At 49.5% G+C, this 22141-nt stretch overlaps 1 protein-coding gene across 17 annotated transcripts in view; it reads left to right on the forward strand.

Moving 5' to 3' along the window:
* smash (smallish) overlaps positions 1–22141 on the forward strand; it is a 435656-nt gene that overhangs the window by 185856 nt on the left and 227659 nt on the right. For 2 of the 17 annotated variants that reach the window (XM_071691393.1, XM_071691392.1), the window contains exon 2: positions 8679–8790. The exons of the other annotated variants lie outside the window; for them this stretch is intronic. The gene's annotated coding sequence lies outside the window, so the exon portion shown is untranslated. The remainder of the gene's footprint in view (positions 1–8678; positions 8791–22141) is intronic. 17 annotated transcript variants of the gene reach the window in all.

Raw genomic sequence — 22141 nt, forward strand, 5'->3', positions numbered from 1 at the left:
CTTTGAACTTAAACTAAGTCTCTCAAGGGGACTTTGAACTTAAACTAAGTCTCTCAAGGGGACTTTGAACTTAAAACTAAGTCTATCAAGTGGACTTTGAACTTAAACTAAGTCCCTTAAGGGGACTTTGAACTTAAACTAAGTTCCTTAAGGGGACTTTGAATATCCCCCATGACAAGACAGAATCCTGCGTATCAAAAATTTCGCCTGAGCCAAACCAGCTTCTCTGTTGCGTTCATAGAATTCCATGCACAAGATCACACCGATCTTACGTATATCACTATGAATTACGCATTTCGTCATACGTACGCACCTGTGGCGTCATTTTTACCTGTCGTATATTGTGCATTGGAAGAGGCCAACAGCTACGGTTAGCAGCGGTGTGATGACCAGCACTGATGTGAGATGTAGAGAGAGAGAGAGAGAGAGAGAGAGAGAGAGAGAGAGAGAGAGAGGAGGGGTGTGTGGGGTGAAGGATTGGATCCTCTCCCAGGCGGTGGTGGTAAGGACGCCGTAAAGGTCCTTCTCGGCCTCGGGGTAGGAAGGAGTCCTTCTCCTGGTTGCCGGAGGGGGGGGGGGGGGGCTCTCTCTTCTGGTTGCCGGGGGCGCGGCTCTCTCTCTCCTGGTTGCCGGGGGGGGGCTCTCTTCTGGTTGCGGGGGGTGCTCTCTCTCTCTCTCTCTCTCTCTCTCTCTCTCTCTCTCTCTCTCTCTCTCTCTCTCTCTCCTGGTTGCCGGAGGTGGGGGCTCTTCTGATTGCGGGGGGGCGGCGGCTCTCTCTCTCTCTCCTGGTTGCCGGGGGAAGGGGGGGCTCTCGTCTGGTTGCCGGGGGCGCGAGCTCTCTCTCTCCTGGTTGCCGGGGGGCTTTCCGTGGTTGCTAGTGGTGCTCGTTGCCCTTGTAGTGTGGGTCGGGGCGTTATGAAGACACTGTGGTGGACTCTTTTTTTTTTAACGGTGTTGTAGGAACGTCTCTTAGGAGTGGCGGGACCTCTACGTTAGTTGTACAGTGGGGCTTCTTGTATTTCCAGTGGTTCTACAGTATTAATGGGGCTTGTATTTCCAGTGGTTCTGGAGTATTAATGGGGTTTCTTGTATTTCCAGTGGTTCTGGAGTATTAATGGGGCTACTTGTATTTCCAGTGGTTCTACAGTATCGATGGGGCTTCTTGTATTTCCAGTGGCTCTGGAGTATTAATGGGGCTTCTTGTATTTCCAGTGGTTCTACAGTATTGATGGGGCTTCTTGTATTTCCAGTGGTTCTACAGTATTAATGGGGCTTATAGTTCCAGTGGTTCTGGAATATTAATGGGGTTTCTTGTATTTCCAGTGGTTCTGGAGTATTAATGGGGTTTCTTGTATTTCCAGTGGTTCTACAGTATCGATGGGGCTTCTTGTATTTCCAGTGGTTCTGGAGTATTAATGGGGCTTCTTGTATTTCCAGTGGTTCTACTGAATTAATGGGGCTTCGTATATTTCCAATGGTTCTGCATTATTAATGGGGCTTCTTGTATTTCCAGTGGTTCTGCAGTATCAATGGGGCTTCTTGTATTTCCAGTGGTTCTGTTGTGGTAACGCTGTGGTTAGATTTTCTAGTGGTGTGACCCCTCTTCATGTTTAGAGGGAGTCTGTGTTAGAGGAGGCTTGTAGGGACCTTGTAGATATAGGACTTGTGTTAATAGAGGCTTGTGAGACCTTGTAGAAGTAGGAGTGTTGGTGTGAGACCTTGTGGGACATTTCGTGATGTGGTTTGGGACCTCCACCTGTTACACTGGGACGTGTTGTATGCGTGTACTGGGACGCTAATAATAATTGGAGGTAATTGGTCGAAGATGGACGTAGTAGTAGTAGTAGTAGATGTAGTAGTAGTAGTAGTATCAAGAATAGTAGTGGTAGTAGTAGAAAGTAATGGCAGTGGTAATAGTAGCAGTAGTAATAGTAGTAGGTAGTAGTAGTAATAGTTGTAGTAGTAGTAGTAGTAGTAGTAGTAGTAGTAGTAGTAGTAGTAGTGAGACTACTTCTAATACAAGTAAAGATTCATTGTTTTTAGTTGTAATTGTTGTTGTTGTTGTTGTTGTGTGGGTGAGTGGATTCACAGCACCAGGAGGGAAGGAGAGGTTGTAGGAAGCACCTTGACGTAAAGCATGGAGCTGGCATAATGTTCAGGGGAGGGATGGGGTAAGGGTTATACAGTGTTATACAGTGATTATGAGGGCTGGGCGGCAGGTGGTGGTGGTGGTTGTGATGGAGTCTAATGGATGGATGGTTGGTGACTGACCGCCTGGCCTGGCCTGGCCTGGCCTGGCTCGGTGGGGATCCTCGCTGTTCATGGCTGCAGCCAGGCCCGCGAAGAGTCTAGTAACTTGCGAATGGCACTGGTGGTGGATAGGAGGGAAGGACCCCATCCATCTAGATCAATAGATCTTGTAAAAAGACCAAGAGTATTTCTTTTTCTATATGATACCTGATGTAAACTATTTTACAGATGTAAACTATTTACGACTGTATGGTAGTTTACAAAACGGGGTTTCCCCTTTTTTTTTTTTTGGCTTGGTTTATTTTTGGTGGCGAGTCTGGATTTTCCTGTTTTCGTGTGTGTGTGTGTGTGTGTGTGTGTGCCGCATAATGATTTATATGTTCGGTAATGAAGTTGGCATATTTGCTTAACCCCATATGTACGACACTATATATATTGATGTATATATATTGATATAAATACGTTCAAGAGGTTGGCGAGTGTGGGAGGCGAGAGACGTTTGGTAGGGAAGATAAGGCCCTGAGATGGGGCCCAGTGGATGGGAGGAGGCGTGAGGTAAAGGAGGAGGAAAGAGGAGGAGTGTAGGTGAACATCCCCTCCCTCCCTCCTCCCTCGTCCACCACCACCATCCACCTTGATCTTTCCCTCTTACGTCACGGGGCAACCCAGCCTCCCTCTTGGGGCCCCCAGCACGGTGAGGCTGGATGGCTCCCCCCCGCCCTTCCTAGCCGCCCTACCCACTATTCCTCCCTCTAGTGACCCGAGTGGAAGGGTGGAAGGTACCATGTCTGACGGAGGGGTGGATCCTGGTTGGTCTGGGGGGGATGATGGGTCCTTATGTCTGTCTGGGGTGGATCCTGGTTGGTCTACGGGGATGATGGGTCTGTTTGGGGTGGTTCGTCGTTATTCTTGGGGGTGTTGGGCGTTTTTAGTTTCACTGGAGGGGGTTGGGATGTAACCTCGTCTGTCTAGACTGGCAGGGTCCCTAGTCTCTCTCTCTCTCTCCTCTCTCTCTCTCTCTCTCTCTCTCTCTCTCTCTCTCTCTCTCTCTCTCTCTCTGGGGATGTATCATCATCTCTCTGGGGGTGTGTCATCGTCATTCCAGACGGGTAGCAAAAGGGGGGGTAGAGGAGGAGGAGGAAGAAGAGGACGGAGGAGGAAGAAGAAGAGGAGGAGGAAGAAAGGGAAGTATCCCAAAACCTTCCGTCAGTGTTCAGTTTTCGCCACCATCAGCGGCTGGTGTGTGTGTGTGTGTGTGTGTGTGTGTGTGTGTGTGTGTGTGTGTGTGTGTGTGTGTGATAGTGGCGCCCATGCGCATCCAGTGTGGGCGGTAGCGCAAAAATGATTACGGGGGGGGGGGGGGAAGATGTCACAAGGGGGTGTCATCATCATCATCATCACCAGACCCCCAGTGGGACCGGGTGATTATCCTGTAAAACTAGATATTACACTGAGTTTGATTCATTACATGAAGCTTTTTACAGTCATACAGTCGCCTCGTACCCACAGAAGATACAGGCTCAGAATTTCAGGTACCTACAACCCCTCTAACCCTCTAAGGACACACACACACACACACACACACACACACACACACACACACACACACATACGTAGGTATTACGGGTCATTCACCTGTAGGAGGTGAGGTTAAGGGTCCTGGGCTCGACCAGTGCACGTCGCTCCTGACGGCTTCGACAGGAGGGCGTGGGAAGCGAGGAACTCCCTCTTTACGCATCTAGGGGAGGGCACCACTTTTGGGCCTGGCCAACGACTGGTCGGCGTAGCATCATCTTGTACATGACCCTGTGGGTGGATGAGTGGGGTCGGGTCGTCCCGTCCCCCTGTGGGACAAGCGAGTAATAACAACCACTCGTAAACTGATGGTTAAACCTTTTCTTATCATTAATTGTCGGTCTACAGGCTTAACCACCGTGTGTGTGTGTGTGTGTGTGTGTGTGTGTGTGTGTAACACTGACGATCTAGTCTGCCACGGCGAAGTGACCTCGTATTTCTTCCATAAACGAGATGGGTGATAGCTAGTGAGACGCGATATTGGTTCCCTCTGGACGAGGAGAAGGAGGAGGAGAGGAGGAGGAGGAGGAGGAGGAAGGTTTTTTTTCCCACTGGAACCTGCGATATTGGTTCGCTCTGGAGGAGGAGGAGGAGGAGGAGGAGTTTTTTCCCACTGGAACTTGCGATATTGGCTCGCTCTGGACGAGGAGGAGGAGGAGGAAGGTTTCTTTTTTTTTCTCTCTCCCACCGGAACCCGTTCGCCAGCCATCGCTAACGAGAGGATTTAGATGGCGGTGGACGTCATCTCATTACCATATGAAAGGAACAAGTGCACTCTGTGTGTGTGTGTGTGTATGTGTGTGTGTGTGTGTGTGTGTGTATGTGTGTGTGTACGGTTAATTATACTGCAAGGGACAGTTCCCGACTAATGAATGGTATTATCTTTTAATTAGCTCGATTGTAGGCATTTAGAATGGCTACAGACATGGCTCTCTCTCTCTCTCTCTCTCTCTCTCTCTCTCTCTCTCTCTCTCTCTCTCTCTCTCTCTCTCTCTCTCTCTCGTAGAATGTATATTCCTTTAGGATTTCTGCGTCTTGTAGAGGTGGTGGTGTCATCTGTTGCCTCTGCTAGCTACGGGGGGAACTTACAGGGAAGAACCAGCAACAGCAGCAGCAACAACAACAGAAAAGTGGCCAAGGGTCACAGATAATGGCAATGTGTACGTGTGTCTTGGGCAGATCTGTGAGCCAGGGATCACACACACACACACACACACCGTCCACAGACTCCGACGCGTTCTATTACCCAATCTGTCTCCTTCAAGCTGAAAAGATACCAATGAGTTCTGTCGAATCTCGAGGGAGAAGATGTGCCATTGTGGTACATATAGCTATGAGGCGCAAGCCACTTCGGTCAGTTGGATGAGTGTGAGTGGTCTGGTATTCTGGGTACAGAAGGAGAAGGGGATAGTGTTCTCTGGATATATTCTGAGGTGAGGGGGTTTTAATCCGACTTGAGGCACCGAAAGGCTCAGAAGTGGCATTGGAATTCACTAGTTATGGAGAGACTATTGCTGTGGCCACCCGTTTGAGGGGAGTTCCAGGAGGGAACAGGCGCCAGAGATAGATTTATTTGAGGTTATGGGAATGGGATTTGACTGGTGGTCAGTCGATGCTTGTGTTTGGTGGTGGGGATTGCTTCAGTAGGGGATGTGTGTGTGTGTCAGAGGGGTAGGGAAAGGTGTGGTTAGTGGGTCATTGCTGTGTGTGTGTGTGTGTGTGTGTGTGTGTGTGTGACACTCAGCGACTGTGTTAGGGTTGGTGAATCTTAATGGGTTCGAGTGTGATCTTACATGACTATGCTATGGTTGGAGGAAGGTCCAGAAGACTGAGTGTGTGACCACTGCTCTGGAGGAAGGTAGGATGCGAAAGGTTTGGCTTCACCATTTGTTATAATGATAATCGCAGAATTTTCTTATTTAATGCACTAAAAAGCCGTCAGATGTTTTTGTGAACCCACTCCTCATATCTGCAGGTCAGCGACAAATGTATTAGGAATTTCCATCCAACATTTTTACTCAGGAGGTGAAGGACCGCTACCCCTTTTTTTCTTCCTCTCCCTCTCCCTCTCTCTTTTCGGAACCAGAAGAGCGAGATGTATCTTCCCATCGTTAAACGCATTGTTACTGGAGTAATTTGTATGAATTAGGTAAGATTAGATCAGGTGAGCGGGCGAGGTGGAGGCTGTATAAGGCCCGGGAGTTGAGGTGAGGCTCTTGAGAACCCCGGCGGAGTAAGGGTGGAGGAGGGTCGTCTACTACGCTGGACTGTATATGGTCCGTATTGACCCTTCTTTTTTTTCCCCTGGAGTCTGATTTCGCGATGCTGCTGCTGCTGCTGCTGTCCGGCGTCTGCGGCTACCCCTGGAGCGCACGGAATGTCGTCAATGGCTGTCTGTTTTATTATTATTTTTTTTCATTACGTTAAAGCCCAGCAGGGAGGGGGCGTTGTTTGTTGACGACCTTCCGTCCATCTTGACGACACACAGGTCCCTCCCCCCGTGACTCGTGGTGGGAGAGGCGGGCGGGGGCTGCCAGACCTCCTTCCCACCCGTGGTGGCTGGACTGCACCACACCTGATGATGATGATGAGGAGGAGGAGGAGGAAGGAAGGTAGGGAGAGGCGGCTGGTCACCAACCACTCCATGTCAGGGACGGTGTATGTCCCTCTCTCTCAGAGGTCCTCGAGGTGACTGGTGGTGAGGGTCCTTGGTAGGACGTGTACTCCTGGTGATGGCCTTGTAAATCGGTAGCTGATGCTGGGACACGTCCGTCCACTGGTCCAGTGCTTTATTTGTGTTACTTGCTAATGGTTGAAGGACGCGTTGCTGGACACACACACTTTCACCAGTGGCTGCTCACAAGTGTTGGATGTTGAAAAGGTCATGGGAATGTGTCGGGCTTGAATATATATATATATATATATATATATATATATATATATATATATATATATATATATATATATATAGAGAGAGAGAGAGAGAGAGAGAGAGAGAGAGAGAGAGAGAGAGAGAGACTCCATAGCTACTTCTTTAGGTGATCCTAGACAGGATGTGCTACAATCTGTAACAGGGGAAATGAGGAGCTCTTTTGGAGCTCGAAGTTCTTCTACGAGATTGTACTCTGACGGTACGCACTTCGCCGAAGGTGACTGACTTTCCGCTCACCGTATAAGGCGTAACCATCCAAGCAAGCGGGATGAGACCCTGGGAAAGAACGCTCAAGGAGGGAGGAGACGGCGAGCTGTTTTTTTTTTTTTCCTAACCTACGCCACAGGACGTGTCAATCTCTCGCGTTAAGGAGCTATATAGCTGACGGGGAACACATCGTTGGAGTATTATCGCGCACGGGAGCACCCAGGACAACGACTTCATCCTCGACGTCGTCCAGTCGAAGCAAGCCAGCGACAGGAACCCTGATCGACCTTTACAACTTAGGAGGGTCAGAGGAGCGTGCTCCTCCCAGCCCTAACTGGGTCTCGTCCAGCGGGACATCGTCTTAAAGGAACCTGACTTGAGTTCGATGTTGTCGCTCGATCTCTCCCTCCCTCAGTGCCTGCCTGCCGCCAAGGGATTCCTGAAGAGTACGTGGATTGAAATGGGTTCCTCTCGCGCACGTCTCCCTCTCCCTCTTCCAACCCAACACCACCACACACAATCCACTCCCTCTGACGCATTGGGTCTCTCTCTCTCTCTCTCTCTCTCTCTCTCTCTCTCTCTCTCTCTCTCTCTCACTCTCTCTCTCTCTCTCTCTCTCTCTCTCTGGTATAGAGTCTTTGTGGGTAAATGCGTAACGTTATGTGTGTGCTCGGGGTTCATAGGAATGTGGCGTGTTATGTGGGAATGATGCCTTTTGTTAGGCAGACGATTTTAACAGGCAAGGGTTCGAATCTCGTACCATTTGCGTGGTAGGTGGGTACGCGGACCAGACTCGGCTTTGCTGCTTAAAAAGCACATGGTATCCAACGGCATTGAGAAAAATATATAAGTGGAATATCATAGAAGATAATATATATATCTTTCATACTATTCGTCATTTCCTGCATTAGCGAGGTAGCGTTAAGAACAGAGGACTGAGCCTTTGAGGGAATATCCTCACTTGGCCCCCTTCTCTGTTCCTTCTTTTATTTCATTTCAGATTATTGGGATTTTGTCATTGTTTGATTTTCATGGCCATACGTCATGGATTTCAACTAACGTTGTTAGATTTTCATTTCAGTTTAGAATTTGGCCACATTTGATGTTCCTGGTTTCATCATACGTCAGCGGCAGTTTGAGGAATAGTCCAATTTTAATTATTATTATTATTATTATTATTATTATTATTATTATTATTATTATTATTATTGTTATTATTATTATTATTATCGTTATTATTATTATTGTTATTATTATTATTATTATTATTATTATTATTATTATCGTTATTATTATTATTATTATTATTATTATTATTATTATTATTATTATTATTATTATTATCTTTTTAATTTTTCAGACTTTGTGTATGTAATTTATAAGCGTGTATTATTCACCTCAACTTTTACTTGACGGGTTTTGAGTTTTATTCTGTAATATATAAATATTCAATGTACGCCCTCATTATACATATATACATACATACATACATACATACATACATACATACATACAGGAGATAGGGCCCCATGAGAGTTGAACTCTCTCCCTGTACTGCACATATAGATAAACACACGCACACACACACACACACACACACACACACACACACACACACACACACACACACACACACACACACACACACTTGTAAGGGGCAGGTCGAGCGCAGTAATGTAATCTACTTGTCCCTAACTTGGTTCTCACGTTGCAGGTGAGGCCCGGGCGGTGCTGGGGGAATCTCCTGAGGGAGGGAGGCGAGGTGAGCAGCGGGGGGACGGCCCGCCCTCCCTCGCTTCGCTCTGCAGGCCAACCACCCAAAACAGGTTAGCCAACCCGACTGCAGTTTTGCAAAGTATTTTGCCTCAGTGATTCATTCTCGGGCGTATTGACCCTTTTATATATATGTATATATAAGGCGACACCTCGCTGACGCGGGAAACGGCGATCAAGGACGAAAATCTATCGTTTTTCCAAGTCTAAAAATGAGATAGGAATAGGAATGGTGCGGTAGAGGAGTGAAGAGAGAAATGGACGGATGGTTAGAGCTGGAGGAACTGATGAACCTGACGCACAAGGGGCTGGACAGGTGTGAGGAAGGACGCGCTCGCCTGGTGTCGTTCATATAGACTGGTTCAGGTCTCTGGAGCCTGCGGGGGAATATAACCTGTATCCTATGATTATTTTCTCAGGTTAAACACAGGTCTAATATTGTGCAAGGGAAAGGCCAGATGTCAGGAGACCTGATGGTCTATGATGAGGTTATCTGCTGGAGGACAGTAACACGATGGCAAAGAACAGGAGACCTGATGGTCTATGACGAGGTTATCTGCTGGAGGACATTACACGACGAAGGCGAAGAACAGGACCTGATGGTCTATGATGAGGTTATCTGCTGGAGGAAAGTACATGAAGAAGGCGAAGAACTGGAGACTTGATGGTCTATGATGAGATTATCTGCTGGAGGACAGTACATGAAGAAGGCAAAGAACTGGAGACCTGATGGTCTATGACGAGGTTATCTGCTGGAGGACAGTACCACAATCGTAGACAGATGAAGATTAGATGGTAAGACAGAAGACACCTTGAGTGTAGACCAATTCAAAGAATCCAGTAATTCAGCAGAGGACTAGATATCTTTTGTGTCAGCCCAGGCTATTGTTAGACTTGGTCGACCAACGACCCGATCCAGCAGCCTAGATCCAGCCTAGGGCTGTGGGGGCTCAGGAACCCCCACGAAAACCCCCCCGCGAAGTATCCACGAACCTGGAATAAGAACACCCGAGGGATCCAAGTTTGGTCCCTTCACTAGGGATGGAAGCTAATTCCTTATACCCAGACATATCGTTGAATCGTATAGATTATTCTGAAACACCTTTTGAGTGATGTCTGGAATGAAATTCAACTCTTTACTCGTGTTTCGTCGAGGCTGATTCGACTCAGTAGTCGATTCTGGGTGAAAGATTGATGCTGTTGTTGGTTCACGGTGAAGGGAATGTTGTGAGACGTGTCTGTGTGTGTGCTTCCCTGAGGACGAGTGTGGGAAACTGGTGAGGACAGGAGTTAGGGAAGGAGGATTGTGTGTCTTACATGTGCTGATCAATCCTGACATTTAGATGAGAGAGAAAGTCCCTCTCCTTTTTCTCCCTGTTTGATATTGGCACTGGAAGGGATCAAGGTAGCAAGTGAAATGATCAGGTGTGTGTGTGTGTGTGTGTGTGTGTGTGTGTGTGTGTGTGTGTGTAATTACTTGTTTGTACTGTACGGGGCGTGACTTTTTATACCCTCGAGACCCGATCTCTTTTGTGTGTGTGTGTGTGTGTGTGTGTGTGGCAGGAGAAAGTGGATGTTGGTCCAGGAGGGAACAAGGCAGCCTTAACCTTCTGGTTGCTGTGTACGCCATGGGTCTTTCACCACACCACTGAGACCTGACTGATAATTTCCACATGGACGTGGCCTTCAAAGGAAATAGTCGACCCATTTTCTATTTGGCAGAAGATCTCCGGCGCACGGAGATTCTAACAAGCGCCCTTATGTACCACCTCGTCCATATATATATATATATATATATATATATATATATATATATATATATATATATATATATATATATCCTCTCTGTGCATTGTGATGAACTGCTTCGGGAGGGCAACGGAAGGGAAAGTAATTCCTTGCTGCTTCAGACAGTCTGAAGGCTAGCCACATTCCCTGTCGAGGTTTCAAGGGCCTTGCAAATGACCACCACAAGAGGACTCTTCCCGTAAGGTAATGTGGCACAGAATATCTGTCATGCTTAGGATTCGTTGAAGGAACCCCCCGGCTGGGATATGTGTAGTAAAGGGAGATTTCGAAATTAGGCCGCTGGATCTGTGACTTTCGAACTCACAGCTCCAGAAGCTGGATCTGTGACTTTCGAACTCACAGCTCCAGTAGATTTATATCAAGGTCGACCTTATGAGGAGATTCACTGCTTCCATTGTTGAACGTCTTGTTTCTTCGGGGTTGGGTGGGAGGGGAAAAGGTGCTGTATCTTCCTTCTGTTTCTGGTAATTCGCGTTCATGGTAACGCAGTATACACAATGGAGTCACGTACCCTCCCCTTCCGGATGGCGCGAGAGTTTGCGTCCTAGCGAGGACCCGGGAGACCTGCGGGTGGGTTCGTTAACCACCCAGGTCTTCCTTCCAGTGGACCCCCTTTGTTATAATAACCTGGTGTGTCTTAGGGCACAATGTCTCTGTGCTCTCTGCTCGAGAACGAAGAAAAATCGAGATCGTCACTTAACGAAAAGGTTTAGTGAAATGAATGGACACAAGACTGATCATTGGACCGTGGGCATTCGTTCTTAACCGAGCCATATAAGAAATGAAAACTCAAGAGACGAGGTCATCGAACATCGTTGGCACTTGCTCGAACACCTAGTCTCTCTCTCTCTCTCTCTCTCTCTCTCTCTCTCTCTCTCTCTCTCTCTCTCTCTCTCTCTCTCTCTCTCTCTCTCTCTCTCTCTCTCTCTCTTTCTCTCTCTCTCTCTCTCTCTACCCCGCTAAGCCCGCCCGCCCCCTTGTCGTCCGTCCAGAGAAATTGTGGGATTCGTGTTTACTTAGATGAATGTTATTAACTAAGGTCTCCGTTTAATGATCACATTTTCTTTCAATTTTTTCTTTTAATGTAATTGATTTCTTTAGGTATTATTTTTCGTTAGTCTTTCAAGTATAATTTTTTTTCAGCTTTCTTTTTAGGGTATTGTTTTTGTTTTTTTTTTATTCAGTATTCTTTATGTAATGTTTTTCAGCATTCTTTTAGGTATTGTTTCTGAGCACTCTTTTAGATATTGTTTTTCAGCATTCTTTTAGCTATTGTTTTTCAGCATTCTTTTGAGTATTGTTTCTCAGCATTCTTTTACGTATGTTTCTCAGCATTCTTTTACGTAACGTTTCTCAGCATTCTTTTAGGTATTGTTTCTCAGCATTCTTTTAGGTAATGTTTCTCAGCATTCTTTTAGGTAACGTTTCTCAGCATTCTTTTACGTAATGTTTCTCAGCATTCTTTTACGTAACGTTTCTCAGCATTCTTTTACGTAATGTTTCTCAGCATTCTTTTAGGTAATGTTTCTCAGCATTCTTTTAGGTATTGTTTCTCAGCATTCTTTTAGGTATTGTTCTTCAGCATTCTTTTGAGTATTGTTTCTCAGCATTCTTTTAGGTAATTTTCTTCAGCATTCTTTTACGTAATGTTTCTCAGCATTCTTTTAGGTAATGTTTCTTGTAGGTGTTATTTTCTCAGCTTGGATTTGTCGTCATCTCCGACGTTTGAAAGCTGCTGCCGCTCGTTCGAGAAAGTGCGACTGTTGGCCGTACGTGTTTTTTAGCACTTCTCACCGCGGTATCTCGAAGCCATGAAACCGAGTAACAGGCCCAGGTCTCACTATACGTCAGCCCGGCCCCGTCTGGGACGTCACCTGCCTCGTACTTTACGACGGCGGGAGCAAAACACTTGTTTGTCAAGTTTGGGTAGAACGGGAACGCGTCGACTTGCGACCCGGGTGAACGACACACACACACACACACACACACACACACACACACACACACACACACACACACCATACACACACAACATTCCATACACACACCACACCACACCACAACACACACACACACACACACACACACACACACACGCGCGCGCGCGCGCGCACGTAGAAGATATTTTCAAGCATCGTTACGTCTAGGGCAAGATAATGGTCCAATGTCTTTATGAGTAACTCATGTATATAAGTTGGCCTATCACCGTCTGTACCGTTACCTTTAAGTATCGTAATTACCCTCTTAATTACCTGGTAATTACGCTGCGTCATGCATGACAATAGGGGGGAGGTGGTTGGTAATTGTAGAGGGGGGGGTTGGGTCATGATCGTTTTGTCTCCTGTGCCAGTAACGTACTCAAGGTCACCATTGTGACCTCCCTGGCAAACCTCTCCGTCGTAGAAGGTATACAGCAGGGTTCGACCTCTTCCTAGACTGTGAGCTGGTGGGTTCCACTGAAGCAGTCAGTGTGACTGTAGAAGGAAGAGACGGTCTCCCAAGGTGAGTGTGGCAGGTGTGGTGTGGTGATGTATGGAACAGTCAAGGTGTGTGTGGCAGGGGTGTGGTGGTGTAGTGAACAGTCAAGGTGAGTGTGGCAGGTGTGGTGGTGGTGTAGGGAACAGTCAAGGTGAGTGTGGCAGGGATGTGGTGGTGTAGTGAACAGTCAAGGTGAGTGTGGCAGGTGTGGTGGTGTAGGGAATAGTGTGACATCACGACCGTAGATGAGGTAGGGCCACAGGTATTCATGAATGGAGTTGAGCGTGAGAGGCCAAATAAGTCCTTCCTGAAGGAGGAGGAGGAGAAGAAGGGTGGGTCAGGGACGTGGAGGTGATGAGGTGAGGCGCAGGGAGGCCCCGGGCCACAACCACACACACACACAGACGCAGGAGGGGGGGCACTGAACAATCTTGGATCCCCGGATGTTTTTTACACTAATATAATCACATTGTACTCAGTATTCCCTTCCTCTTCTCTGTTCTTACTCCTACAGGTGTGTTGCTTGACGCAGTTAAGAACGTCTTTCCCCAATGTACAAATAGGACTCGAGACCTTTCAGTCTTGTCTGTATGTGGTACATCTCTCCCATCTGTGCTCCGGAGGATCAAGTCTTTGTTTACATATTATCCTCACCGTTCATGCCACACCACCTCGCTATGGACCTCGGGTCTGTGTGGTCTATGTAACTCTTACGTGACTCATTTTCAGTGGTGTGGTTTTGTATGTCCTTGAACTCGGCAAGCTTTGCCCACTTTGAAAAAATGAAACGTTTATTGCTCACCTTGTATAACTTAACGTTCTAGATTGAGGACGTCACTCACTTCCACAGCTCTGTGTGTATGGGTGTGTGTGTGTGTGTGTGTGTGTGTGTGTGTGTGTGTGTGTGTGTGTGCGTGTGTGTTTACGGCATCTCTTTTTCAAGAGCAGATTGTGATCAGGAAAGATTTGAGAAATTAGTGATTTACTCAACAGTGACTCACTGGAGAGAGAGAGAGAGAGAGAGAGAGAGAGAGAGAGAGAGAGAGAGAGAGAGAGAGAGAGAGAGAGAGAGTAGCCTGCCATCGTAAACAAGCACACCATCTCTCTCTCTCTCTCTCTCTCTCTCTCTCTCTCTCTCTCTCTCTCTCTCTCTCTCTCTCTCTCTCTCTCTCTCTCTCTCACACACACACACACACACACACACACACACACACACACACACACACACACACACACACCTCATATGCCGTCAGTCAGATCTAGAAAGTGTACGAGATTCAACTTTCCACCTCCTTCCATTCACTGTGATACTTCCTCCCCCACCCCAACCCAGCCCACCTCTCACTCCCTCTAGGGCTGTATACACACACACACACACACACACACACACACACACACACACACACACACACACACACACACACACACACACGGTCGGTATCAATGGGGGGTTATGTGCATTACAGGCAAGCTGTCTTTGAGAATCACAAGCGAGCCAGTGTCCCGCGCACACACACACCCAGAGAGACACACCTTAGGGGGAGAGGGGAAGGCAGTCTCTCTCTCTCTCTCTCTCTCTCTCTCTCTCTCTCTCTCTCTCTCTCTCTCTCTCTCTCTCTCTCTCTCTCTCTCTCTCTCTCCGCCTTGTTCGAAGGTCAGTAGACTAACAAGCGGCCCCCGGGGCGCTAACCAACCACGGAACAAAGGCGAACACGATTGTTTGCCCAGCAGCAGCAGCAGCAGCAGCCCTCCCTCCCACACCCCTCACACACCCACCCAAATGTCAGGCTGGGGCTGAGGGAAAGGAAAGCCTCTCTCTCTCTCTCTCTCTCTCTCTCTCTCTCTCTCCGATGAGTATATATATCCAGAAGGACCACGAATTACATTTTTTTCTTTGGGTGGTTCGTATGTCTGATATCAGGCGTGTGTGTGTGTGTGTGTGTGTGTGTGTGTGTGTGTGTGTGTCTTCTCTGAGAGCATTGGTGTGTACTGGTGTTTGTGTGTGTGTGTGTATTTGTATGGCCCACACAGCTTTTTACCCAGTCTCCTCTCCACTATGTTATTATGGCAGGCTTGGCGTGTGAACTTGCTTCCATGAACAGATCCAGAGATCAAGGTGCTGGTGAGGGGATCCCTGACCACACAGAGGTATTGAAGGGGTAATTGCTCCACACACACACACACACACACACACACACACACACACACACACACACACACACGCTAGCGCCTGGGAATCAGCCCCAAATACGCCACTTATTTTGGTATATTCAAGACTGCGTATTGAGGATGACGCTCAACACTGATGCTTTCAGTGATGACGTCCGTCGTTGAGGTGTACCGCAGGGTGACGCAAGCTGCGGTAGGCCGGTGCGGCGTACCGCAGGGTGACGCAAGCTGCGGTAGGCCGGTGCGGCGTACCGCAGGGTGACGCAAGCTGCGGTAGGCCGGTGCGGTGTACCGCAGGGTGACGCACAAACTGCGGTAGGCCGGTGCGGCGTACCGCAGGGTGACACGCAAGCTGCGGTAGGCCGGTGCGGCGTACCGCAGGGTGACGCAAAGCTGCGGTAGGCCGGTGCGGCGTACCGCAGGGTGACGCAAGCTGCGGTAGGCCGGTGCGGCGTACCGCAGGGTGACGCAAGCTGCGGTAGGCCGGTGCGGTGTACCGCAGGGTGAAGGGACGGGGGGGCTTGATGTCATTCAGTGCCGTAATAGTGACTCCCCCAGGGGAAGACCTTGAGCTTGTGGACCCCAGGGGAAGACCTTGAGCTTGTGGACCCCAGGGGAAGACCTTAAGCTTGTGGACCCCAGGGGAAGAGCTTGAGCTTGTAGACCCCAGGGGAAGAGCTTGAGCTTGTGGACCCCAGGGGAAGAGCTTGAGCTTGTAGACCCCAGGGGAAGAGCTTGAGCTTGTAGACCCCAGGGGAAGACCTTAAGCTTGTGGACCCCAGGGGAAGAGCTTGAGCTTTTGGACCCTAGAGGAAGACCTTGAGCTTGTAGACCCCAGGGGAAGACCTTGAGCTTGTAGACCCCAGGGGAAGAGCTTGAGCTTGTAGACCCCAGGGGAAGAGCTTGAGCTTTTGGACCCCAGGGGAAGAGCTTGAGCTTGTGGACCCCAGAGGAAGACCTTGAGCTTTTGGACCCCAGGGGAGGAAGACCTTAAGCTTGTAGACCCCAGGGGAAGAGCTTGAGCTTGTGGACCCCAGGGGAAGAGCTTGAGCTTGTAGACCCCAGGGGAGGAAGACCTTGAGCTTGTAGACCCTAGGAGAGGAAGACCTTGAGCTTGTGGACCCTAGGGGAGGAAGACCTTGAGCTTGTAGACCCCAGGGGAGGAAGACCTTGAGCTTTTAGACCCCAGGGGAGGAAGACCTTGAGCTTTTGGACCCCAGGGGAAGAAGACCTTGAGCTTGTAGACCCTAGGGGAAGAAGACCTTGAGCTTGTAGACCCTAGGAGAAGAAGACCTTGAGCTTTTGGACCCCAGGGGAGGAAGACCTTGAGCTTGTAGACCCTAGGAGAGGAAGACCTTGAGCTTGTGGACCCTAGGGGAGGAAGACCTTGAGCTTGTAGACCCCAGGGGAGGAAGACCTTGAGCTTGTAGACCCCAAGGGAGGAAGACCTTGAGCTTTTGGACCCCAGGGGAAGAAGACCTTGAGCTTGTAGACCCTAGGGGAAGAAGACCTTGAGCTTGTGGACCCTAGGGGAGGAAGACCTTGAGCTTGTAGACCCTAGGGGAGGAAGACCTTGAGCTTGTAGACCCCAGGGGAGGAAGACCTTGAGCTTGTAGACCCCAGGGGAAGAGCTTGAGCTTGTGGACCCTAGAGGAAGACCTTGAGCTTGTAGACCCCAGGGGAGGAAGACCTTGAGCTTGTAGACCCCAGGGGAGGAAGACTTTGAGCTTGTAGACCCCAGGGGAGAAGACCTTGAGCTTGTAGACCCTAGGGGAGGAAGACCTTGAGCTTGTAGACCCCAGGGGAGGAAGACCTTGAGCTTGTAGACCCCAGGAGAGGAAGACCTTGAGCTTTTGGACCCCAGGGGAGGAAGACCTTGAGCTTGTAGACCCCAGGGGAGGAAGACCTTGAGCTTGTAGACCCCAGGAGAGGAAGACCTTGAGCTTTTGGACCCCAGGGGAGGAAGACCTTGAGCTTGTAGACCCCAGGGGAGGAAGACCTTGAGCTTGTGGACCCCAGGGGAGGAAGACCTTGAGCTTGTAGACCCCAGGGGAGGAAGACCTTGAGCTTGTAGACCCCAGGGGAAGAAGACCTTGAGCTTGTGGACCCTCGGGAAGACCCTGTATGTTGTGGCTTGAGTTATGTTTTTCTAAAGTATTGCGTAGCACGAGGCATCTGCGTGTGTGTGTGTGTGTGTGTGTGTGTGTGTGGGAGGAGCGTAGGGTGGATTACTGTGTATTCAGCATCAGGTCGAGGCAGCGGTCTAGTGGGACGTCATCTTGTACACATGAAGAGGATGTGAGTAATACTGGGGTCAGGCAGGCAGGGAGGGAGGGATGTGGTAGTGTCAGGCCCGTGGTAGAGGAGGAGGAGGAGGAGGCTTACGGCGCCCACGCCCTAGCCCGCCTTCTCGTCACATTTACACACACACACACACACACACACACACACACACCGTTCTCCTTCGCCACAGTCACCATCATCTTCATCGGAAGGAGGTCGCAGCTGTGGTGGAGACGAGTCGTCAGGAGGGGTTAACCGTGTCAGGCAAGCAATACGCTGGTGTATCCATGACCCTCCACACACACACACACACACAATGCCTTCCATGACCAGCCTCCTTAGAAGCCTCATTATACTCGCCCCACCGTGGAAGAGAGGAAAGTGAGGGGTGACCTGATCACAACCTTCAAGTTTCTTTTAAACCAGTTCTCATAGTATGAACCAGGAACAGTTCTTGGGAAGATGTAGGGCCAGAGGAACCAGAAAACATAACATGACGTACGAAAATGATTTTGTATTGATGTAAAGACGTGCAATTAATAGCATAAGATCCGTGAATTAATAGAGTAAACAGGGAAAAAGAAAGTATGTGTGGTAAATGTAGACAGCAAACAGAAGATTGAAATATCGTAAGGTGGGTAGAGAATATTGAACAAGAGATGGAGCGAGTGGGGCGCCCCCTACGAGTGTAGCACTCCCTCCTCCCTTGTATAGTACAAGGAGGTTGTGATGATGTACACGAACCAGTGCCGTCCACGCCCCACCACAACCACTCGGGCACCTCACCACCCAACCACCATCACTGATGGCGAACCTTGTGTGTGTGTGTGTGTGTCCCGAGTTACTGAAGTGCGTTGCTCGCAGGAGTGTTCACCAGTGACTCGTTGTCTGTATCCAGTCTGCAATCTCGTGCTCAGGTTTCTGGTGATGTGCCGAACGACGGAGGAGCATTGAGCATTACGGTCTGTTTGGGTACACACACACACACACACACTGTCTCTCTCCTTCGGGATCAGCCTTGACATTTCGACAGCAACACCCCCTAGTGTTATTGGTGTATGGCATCATTTCACCTCACCCCAGTCACTTATACCTGCTCTTATAGCTGCTGTCGCAGTCTGTTGGAGAGGCACTAGCACCTGTTATTACCCTTACCGCCTGTTGTCAAGCCACTAGCACCTGTTACAGCTACTGCCGCCTGTTGTAGAGCCACTAGCACCTGTTATAACAGCCACTTACCGCCTGTTGTCGAGCCACTAGCACCTGTTAAGCTACTGCCGCCTGTTGTAGAGCCACTGGCTGTTACAGCCGCTGCCACCTGTTGGAAATCCACTACCTGTTACAGCCACTACCGCTACGTTGTGGCGCCACTAACCTCCTGTTGTAGAGCTACACCAGCTGTTGGAGAGCCACTGACGCCTGTTGTGGAGCCGTCGCCACACACTGTAGCACCAGCACCATCTGATTCATAGCCACCACCAGTAGTACCACCTGTTCACGGAGCCACCGCCACCATCTGTTACAAGGCCATCATCACATGATTCAGAGCTTACACCACCTGTTGCACGACCCCTTCCCCCCTCGCCATCTGATTCACAGATACCCCCACCTGTTGCGCGACCACCACCACCGCCACCACCTGTTGCACATCTACCTCCCTCTGATTCACCGTTCCCACCACCTGTTGCACGACCACCACCACCGCCACCATCTGATTCAACACCACCTGTTGCATATAAAGAGACGGAACCATCTTCCTTCACACTACAGACCTCCCTACCATCATCACCCCATATATCCGGGCCCCGTCCCTCGGATCACCACCGAATCCTCTCTCTCTCACTCTCTTCCACTTGCACCCGTCAGCATCTACAGCTTAGAGCGCAAACCCCCTCCATTCCCACCCCGAACCCCACCTCACACCCCGGGGTATCATCATCTGTGGAGGTGGTTGTCGTCAATCACGGATTACTATTGAGTAAATAACCCTCTAACCTCCAGCCATCCAAGGCCTCTCATCACCACTACGTGGCCGAGGGAAGGGGGCGCGGGTCATCCTCCTGTACCGCAGCCAGCCAGCCAAGTACCAGGCCGCGTAGCGCCGCCCGCGCGCCGTAGTTTCGCTGTTCTTAAACGAGGCAGATGTGGCGTGACGACCCATCGTCCGCTCGGGCACTCCTCGGGTGTTGGAAACGGGTGGTGTGAGGAGGGAGGGAGGGAGGGAAGGAAGGCGTTTGTGAGGGAACGGCGCGGCTACTGAAGGCCAAGTTGACCCAGCCGGAGGCACAGTGGGGGAAGGGTAGGTATATTCGACCCACCCGCCTCTCCTCGCCTCGCCTCCCTCGAAAAGGTCAAGTCGGCTGGCTTTCCTTTTTTTGCTGCGGGTTCCTCCCAGCGCACACGTAGTAGAAGGGGGTGATGGGGGCACCTGTGGGGTTTAGGGGGAGAGTGGGAAGCTTACGTAGAACATGGATGTGGGAAGGGGGCGGTGGTCGGGTGGGGGTAAGGGGTGTGTTAGATGGTTGGTGTTGGTGTCTTGTGGACCAGAACGGACCTGTTTAGAGAGAGAGAGAGAGAGAGAGAGAGAGAGAGAGAGAGAGAGAGAGAGAGAGAGAGAGAGAGTAGAAGACCTCCCGTTCTCTCCTGAAGGCGAGGATGGGAGGTCTTGTTGCTGCTGTTTTTTTTGTCTCATATATGTACACTGTAGACCTCACGAGAGCCCTGTAGGTGGGCGGGGTCGTGATGGAGCCACACCACACACACACACACACCACTCGACGACCACCTCTGCCGCAGCCTTCATTTTCCCTCGGTGGAAGCGCCAGTCTCCTCCTCCTCCTCCTCCTCCTCCCGGCTCGTATTGGGAACTTCGTTCGTGTGTTCTCCGAATACTTAAAGGGCCTGAATTGCCTCATCCTTCTCTGTTCTTCTACCTCAGTTATGGTGTTTTGTATATATATATATATATATATATATATATATATATATATATATATATATATATATATATATATATATATATATGTGTGTGTGTGTGTGTGTGTGTGTGTGTGTTTGTGTCTTTGATCATGTTTGATGCCATTATTTCACCCTCCTTGTCTCACACAGTTACTGGATGGATTGACTTGCCTCACAGAAGCAAAGTCGCGTCAGTTGTCATTCGAGAAAAAATGAAGACATTCGTCAAGACAAAAGAAGTTGTTGTCTTTGTTGTTGTTGTTGTTGTTGTTGTGTCATTAGAAAACGAGACGTTTGAGGAGACCTCTCATGATGTTTTCCCGCGTCTTTTAATCCTGTGTCTGTACCTCCGCCTTCAGTCTCGACTCCGGCGACCGTGCAGGTCTTCTACACACACTTATGTCGGAGTTTAATATGCGTAATATACGTATTAGGCTACTTATGTTGGAGTGTGATGCGTAATCTGCGTATTAGGCTACTTATGTCGGAGTTTGATATGCGTAATTGCGTATTAGGCTACTTATGTAGGAGTGTGATGCGTAATATACGTATTAGGCTTCCTCTCAATATTGATCTGATGGCAGCCATCCTTCGCCATCTTTGATACATCCTTCGCCCTCCTTGATACATCCTTCGCCCTCCTTGATACATCCTTCGCCCTCCGTGATACATCCTTCGCCATCCTTGATACATCCTTCGCCCTCCTTGATACATCCTTCGCCCTCCGTGATACATCCTTCGCCATCCTTGATACATCCTTCGCCATCCTTGATACATCCCTCGCCATCCTTGATAAAGACCTCAGCTCCACATCTTCCATCCCCTCTGATGAGGACGCTGAAGTACTTCAGTTTCATGTTTCCCCCCTCACTTGTTCTCCTCCTCGTCCTCTCCCTCGGCATCCGTATGACTCTAGGTTCTTCCTACTTCGAGGCACTAGATTCCTTGGCTCTGTTGTTCAGAGAACCCCACACCTGCTCCTGTATTGGGAACCATTTAATCCGACCGTATCTATATATCCTCCAGCTTCAACTCTCCCTTTTCTCTTCCCATGGACGCCTCGGTTATCATCGCTCGAGGAGAGGTTAAAGGAATGTGGTGAAGGAGCTGAAGTCCCCCTTTCCAATAACCAGTCTCACCCACCCACCCACCACCTTGTCACAAATCACGTCCTCCCTCCTTCCCTCCTCCTACAAGTGTGATCATCCACTTCCTGGTCCGTGCATGGCCTGCTGATGGGTCTCTCTGGTCGTCTCTCCAGTTAACACGTCTTGGGACACCTCTGTGAACCTGACCTCAGAGGGGCAGAACGTACATATAATTCCTTGTATGGCGTAGTCGGTGGGAAGGCCGGCCAAGGTGGGAAGGTAGGGAGGGATGGTGGTGTGTGTGTGGGTGTGTGGTTGTATGTGTGTGCGCGGCGGCTTTTAAAGATGGGTTCCCTGGTCGTAGGAAGGCAGTTGGTGTGGAGGAACACTGGCCGTAGGGATGATGGTGCAGGGCAGGACTGGTGGAGAGTGGTGGACTGGGGTTGAAACAGTGACACCCGAGCCAGTGGTGGCGAGGTGAGGGTAGAGCTGGGGTGAGGAGGAGGAGGAGGAAGGTCGTCGTTGTGGTGGTGGCCCCAGTAGGCTAGAGTAGAGTGACTGTGAGGAGGAGATGGTGATGGCTGCTGACCAGGTCGACCAGGTGACCCCATCTTGTTTC

This window comes from Panulirus ornatus, chromosome 50 (assembly GCF_036320965.1).
Source record: "Panulirus ornatus isolate Po-2019 chromosome 50, ASM3632096v1, whole genome shotgun sequence".
In the NCBI taxonomy this organism is placed as follows: domain Eukaryota; kingdom Metazoa; phylum Arthropoda; class Malacostraca; order Decapoda; family Palinuridae; genus Panulirus; species Panulirus ornatus.